Here is a 7,097-nt window from a genome sequence, read left to right as displayed (position 1 = left end):
ATGTATATGTATATGTATATACTGTATATATACACACACACAAAATCGGGCAACAGAGCACCGGGAAAAACAAACGATATAAGCAATTGGCAGCACCTGACAAAACGTAAAATAAAATTTGACAATGCATTAATAAGAAACACTGCAAGATATGATGAACAACTGAATAACGACAATACCGATAAAAAGTACTAAATTACACACACACAGAAATCAGCGCATAAGGGCACCAGAAAAGGACCCTGAAAGAAAGAGGAAGCGTGGAAGAAACTGAGAAATACACAAAACACGCAACAAATCACTTAAGAGAAATATCAGACGCTGTAAGATCCAGCGCAAACAGACAAATGCTTCATTCACAATGAGCTATTAAGATCTCCGTTACGTTTGTTTGGGGGAAAAGGTCAAGACGCCCTGGACACCGGTGTTATAGATCCATATCTCCGAACATGCAAGACGCTAACCATCAGTTATAATTGGAGGGGGTTGGCTGGGGGGTGCAGAGGTGAGCTTAGGGGAGGGAGAATGGGGATGGGGGTGGGGGTTGTCCATGGGTTAGTTGCGTGGGGACTGTTGTGTACATGGGCCATGTGGTGTACAGGGGTACAGCTGCACGAAGTCAATCTTGTGGTGGAGGTGGGTATTGCATGCAAAACCTTGCTACTTGCATAGCAACTTCATTACCTCCACATAACATCCATTTCTCTCTCTCTCTCTCTCTCTCTCTCTCTCTCTCTCTCTCTCTCTCTCTCTCTCTCTCTCTCTCTCGTTTTCGTTTTTATCAATTTTTTTTTCAATTTGTGTGTGTGTGTTCATGCGAGCCACTATCGACTTATTGCAGAAAATTAATACTGTGACTGTAACGGTCACATTAAATTTTGATACGAATTTATGCTCCACAAATCCATACGAGCTTCGCTAAAGTAAATGAATTTCCCATAATTAATGAATCAATAATTCCTTCGACTAAGACTGTATTAATTAACGACATATAAAGTATTTCCGTTGGCTTCGTCTAAAGAGAAAACTGGCGAATCCTTTCACTCTATTTTTTCCATCTCACAGCTGCCACTTCCACACGCAAGTCATTTCAGGCATTTAAACGCCGAGAGTTTGGTATCCGAAGCACCCAAGAACTTCTAATATTTTAATATTTTGGGAAGGTTCATCACCCACCAGGACGTGACCTGGGCTAATTTTGGATATCCAATATTCACTTACGGTTCTCGGCACAATTTTGTACAACACTGCATACCAGGGAACTTTCAGGTACGTCAGGCGACGCGCTATGATATGCTTAAAGTTATGGATGACGGATATCATGTTACCACCGCACTGGCCCCCGTAGGAAACCAGAGCACCTCACGTGGTGCACTGTAGTCATTACTATTAGGTGTTTGCAGTGCTCCTTCGCAAAAACCTGCATCCACTTTTTAGCCTTAACTTTACCTCCATTGCCGCTTACTTTCTTCGTTCTTTCTTTCCAACCTCTTTAACTAATACCTCACTAAGCAACAGTTAAAGAGTTCCACCTTTATCCTCTGGATCTCTTAAAGAGTTCCACCTTTATCCTCTAGATCTCTTCAAGAGTTCCACCTTTATCCTCTGGATCTCTTAAAGAGTTCCACCTTTATCCTCTGGATTTCTTAAAGAGTTTCACCTTTATCCTCTGGATCTCTTCAAGAGTTCCACCTTTATCCTCTGGATCTCTTCAAGAGTTCCACCTTTATCCTCTGGATCTCTTAAAGAGTTTCACCTTTATCCTCTGGATCTCTTCAAGAGTTTCACCTTTATCCTCTGGATCTCTTCAAGAGTTCCACCTTTATCCTCTGGATCTCTTCAAGAGTTCCACCTTTATCCTCTGGATCTCTTCAAGAGTTCCACCTTTATCCTCTGGATCTCTTAAAGAGTTCCACCTTCATCCTCTGGATCTCTTAAAGAGTTTCACCTTTATCCTCTGGATCTCTTCAAGAGTTCCACCTTTATCCTCTGGATCTCTTAAAGAGTTTCACCTTTATCCTCTGGATCTCTTGAAGAGTTTCACCTTTATCCTCTGGATCTCTTCAAGAGTTCCACCTTTATCCTCTGGATCTCTTAAAGAGTTTCACCTTTATCCTCTGGATCTCTTGAAAGAGTTTCACCTTTATCCTCTGGATCTCTTAAAGAGTTCCACCTTTTAGTTCCACCTTTATCCTCTGGATCTCTTAAAGAGTTCCACCTTTATCCTCTGGATCTCTTAAAGAGTTCCACCTTCATCCTCTGGATCTCTTAAAGAGTTTCACCTTTATCCTCTGGATCTCTTCAAAGAGTTCCACCTTTATCCTCTGGATCTCTTAAAGAGTTTCACCTTTATCCTCTGGATCTCTTGAAGAGTTTCACCTTTATCCTCTGGATCTCTTCAAGAGTTCCACCTTTATCCTCTGGATCTCTTCAAGAGTTCCACTTTTATCCTCTGGATCTCTTAAAGAGTTCCACCTTTATCCTCTAGATCTCTTGAAGAGTTCCACCTTTATCCTCTGGATCTCTTAAAGAGTTTCACCTTTATCCTCTGGATCTCTTCAAGAGTTCCACCTTTATCCTATGGATCTCTTCAAGAGTTCCACCTTTATCCTCTGGATCTCTTCAAGAGTTCCACTTTTATCCTCTGGATCTCTTAAAGAGTTCCACCTTTATCCTCTGGATCTCTTAAAGAGTTCCACCTTTATCCTCTGGTTCTCTTCAAGAGTTCCACTTTTATCCTCTGGATCTCTTAAAGAGTTCCACTTTTATCCTCTGGATCTCTTAAAGAGTTTCACCTTTATCCTCTGGATCTCTTCAAGAGTTCCACTTTTATCCTCTGGATCTCTTCAAGAGTTCCACTTTTATCCTCTGAATCTCTTAAAGAGTTTCACCTTTATCCTCTGGATCTCTTCAAGAGTTCCACCTTTATCCTCTGGATCTCTTAAGCCCTGTCCACACCAGCCCGACGGGCAAACACTGTTCCCATAACCCGTTCCACTATGCAAGGTGGGAAGGTGAGTGGCGGCCATGAACGGAAGTGGGTAGGTGACAATAATTAAATAAGCGAGCAAACCAGCGAAAGCGGTTGAACCAAACACCAACTAGTATGGTGGTTTGTTTCGCTAATGGCGGTGGCAACTGGCAAGCCTACTCAACGAGTTTTACTGACCGACCGAGTATGGAGCCAGAACGATGCGACTGTCTGGTAACGCTGCTTCAGAAGCGAGAGAAAATATAAACAGCTGGAAGTGTCCGACTGGCATGCCCGTTAGTGTGGACAGGCCATTGAAGAGTTCCACCTTTATCCTCTGGATCTCTTAAAGAGTTCCACCATTACCCTCTGGATCTCTTGAAGAGTTCCACTTTTATCCTCTAGATCTCTTAGAGTTCCACCTTTATCCTCTGAATCTCTTAATCTTGTTGTCCAACCGCTCCAACTCCTTTTTTCAATGTCCTAAACCCCCAATGGCTCGCAAGTACCCCAGTGCTTGGCTTAGCCTCAGTTTCCTAAAAGCATCAACCAACCATCATACTGGATAAATTCGGATTAAGGAAGGCTCCAATGACACGGAACGACAACTTGAAAATTGAAATGTCAAGAATCTCAAATATCGCAGACTTAATGTTCAATTCCGTTCCAGACATTGTACCACTTCTGTCATATCTTTACCTACATGAAGTTTTTTCACAATACCTGGAAACTGAAATAACCAAGAACGAAACATTTTATGGGGAGACTTAAAAGATTTCAGACGATGTTTCCTAACTCATAAGACACAATGGAAATTTAGTACGCCTACATGTTCAATTCAACGCTTGCGTATTTTGTGAGCCGTCACGTCCTGCCTGTAAACCTTTCTAGGAATTTCCATTACCATATAGAAGTCCACGATATATTCATCTTTTACCAAACGCCATCATTGCAACTTAAAACAAGCAATAATGCGCCGAAGTTTCTTCGGCGCAATCTAGTTTTCTGTACAGCCGCTACAGCGTATAATCAAGGCTACCGAAAATAGATCTATCTTTTGGTTGTGTGAGCCATGGCCCATGAAATTTTAACCACGCCCCGGTGGTTGCCTACCCTATATCGTTGCCAGAAGCACGAATATGTCTAAATTTAACCTTAAATAAAATAAAAACTACTGAGGCTAGAGGGCTGCAATTTGATGTGTTTGATGATTGGAGGGTGGATGAACAACATACCAATTTGCAGCCCTCTGGCCTCAGTAGTTTTTAAGATCTGAGGGCGGACAGAAAAAGTGCGGCAGAATAAAGTGCGGACAGACAGACAAAGCCGGCACAATAGTTTTCTTTGACAGACAACTAAAAAGTGAATCTACAAAAGCATTTCAGTACGATAACTCGGGAACCGTAGTACCAAGACTCTCGCAGTTTGTGATAAACTGACCACCCTCAGAAAAACCACTCCCCCAATCAAAACCAAGACACTTGAGGTTTGTTGATAAACTGACTACCCTTAGAACAAACGCTCCCACACTAAAAAATTAAATAAATAAATAAAATCCGGATTTTGGAAGCAAGGCTTGGCATTCTGAGCATAGACAAACGACACTAGAGATAATTTTCGGGTCTTAAACACCAGTTTGTGAATTAAACACCGTGATCAGTATTGATGTACTGGATACCTATTGTTAACATATTGCAGTCATAATATATTAAATAAAAAAAAATGCTACCTTTGTCTTCCCAAGACATTAAAAGGTCAACGGCTTCGCAACCCAGCATGGAACATCTTGAATAATAGTGCATGAGTAACAACACCGGTGAATAATAAATTCGTAACAGTAAAATAACAGGTTTGCAACACAAGACAATTACTTCTCCGCAGTTATTCCCGAGGCTAATAACATCCTTACCAATAACAGGCGATAAGAGACCGGTTATCATCCAAGTAAATTTAGCCGTCGATGTTGTTGAAAAAAATCCACACATCACAGGTCTGTACGGTTAGTTTTATTTAGCTTTCCTTTGTCTATGAACGTCACTTCTCTAGAAGGACGTGAGCGTATATATGAGGTCTAGATGTAAATGAATACTCTCTCTCTCTCTCTCTCTCTCTCTCTCTCTCTCTCTCTCTCTCATATATCGAAATCTGCATGCAGGTCTTTGTGCCTTACAGATATCTTAAACCTGCCTGCGCAGCTGTGCTATCTCAAAATCTATGCTAAACCTGAATCGGAAATGTTTCTATTGTTTCTGGTGACTCTTGCTAGCCAGGATAAGTCGCTGATTCTTCAGACTATCTTCCTACGATCCTAAGGAGACTTTTACGTATGCAATGATAAGTGTTATTTCCATTTCATTACATTACATTTTAATACTTTTTTCCCGTCTGTTCATCACGATGATATATATAAAGCGGCTAACAGCACACATGATTCCTGTTTGACAGGAATCATGTGTGCTGTTTGGCAGGTTTCCGTTACTTCAGCCCGCACCCCACCCCCACCTTTTTTTTTTCAAGACGTCTCAATTTGACCAACATAACCCCTCTGGTCACTTACCCGAAGCTCATTTTCATTTGCTAAGGTCACCTACATCAAAGGGCAGTTTTCAAACTTAACGAAATCCAAACGGAAGATTTCGATCTTTATATGCTGACGACGACTGTGAGGATGTATGAGGTAACACTCACACGTAACTTCGTATTATCATTATTTAACAAGCACTCGTTCTCTTGCACGAACTGGCCAAAGCGCAAACTTGACTAGCAAACAATCCACGGAGCATAGTGCCTGTTCATCTAAGAATATTGAAGGTAGAGAGGATCATATTCCGATCACATGCAAACAAAATTAATTATAATTAGGATGTCTAATAACTACTAGCAAACAAACAAAAAACAGAGCAAAACACATATAATCCACGGAGGCAGCAGCGTATCCTCATCGTACCCTCACGCAGAGGGAACTCAGACCCAATAGGTTACTGAGGAAGGCCACGGTACGAAGGAGGTTATGACAGCCCAAAGTTTGAACGGTAAACCTTCCGATGTAGGAAATACGCAGTTGCAGTAGAAAATCAGACCCGGCTACGAGTATTTAACTATAACTCTCTCTCTCTCTCTAAACTTTATGCCTGTTTTTTATCTATGCAGATGGACATTAATACAGTGAAGTATTTACGTGCTGACGTTGGGAGAGTCAAGAAAATGTTTTCTGGAGAAAATAAGAAAACTGATAGGACGATGTAAAGAATTTTGCAGACGAGAAGTTATAGTGGAAAGCAATGAGGAGAAAATGCTGAAGCTCGGATGAATGCTTGATTATGATGGCAAGTTCCTACAATCCTTTTAAAAACATAATTTTAATCGCAAATGAAATCTGGGACTATGGTGACTGTCGTAACGTGGGTAAACAGAAGAATGAACGCAGATTATTTTCAGACATATTTTTGCCAGTAAAAGACGACGGTAACGTGGGTGAAAATTCAGGTAATATAATTGGGGAGATAAGCGTAAGATCTCCGCTGAAATGATGTAACAACTGGTTACAGAGCAGAAAGCAGTGAGCTTAATAAAATAAGAAATAAAGCAGGGTGCGAGACATAAACCCAGCACTTGAAAAAGAAAAAAATTGTTGCTTTTGAACTGACTTGTACTTGTTACAGAGCCGAGGATATATGAGACTGATTGATTGTATGTTACCTGATGTTACAACTACCATGAGGTATGAAAGATAAAGGTGTGTTAGAAGCGAATGATTGCGATACACTTGGTCAGAGGAAAGAACCCGAAGATTTTGGTACCGGTGGAATGGCACAAGAAATTGCGATACAGAGAGCTATTATAAATGAATTATGATACAATGAAGAAACATACTTAGATGGGTAATGGTTTTCTGGAGAAAGAAATACAGATCTTATTTTTATGTATTTATACAAATGCGCTTAAGTTAGGATGCGACTTACCTGAGCTTTAAGCAAAATGAAGGCTGCCAAGGTCTCCACGATAAGACGCAAAATTAACCTAGGAAAAATTGACATGAAACAGGAAAAATTAAAAATTAAAAAGAAAAAGGTAGCCTTTACTCCACCCGAGTCAAGACCCTAGCACGCAGGTTTTCAATTCCATT

This window comes from Macrobrachium rosenbergii, chromosome 5, assembly GCF_040412425.1.
Source record: "Macrobrachium rosenbergii isolate ZJJX-2024 chromosome 5, ASM4041242v1, whole genome shotgun sequence".
NCBI lineage: Eukaryota > Metazoa > Arthropoda > Malacostraca > Decapoda > Palaemonidae > Macrobrachium > Macrobrachium rosenbergii.
This window is presented reverse-complemented; position numbering follows the sequence as displayed.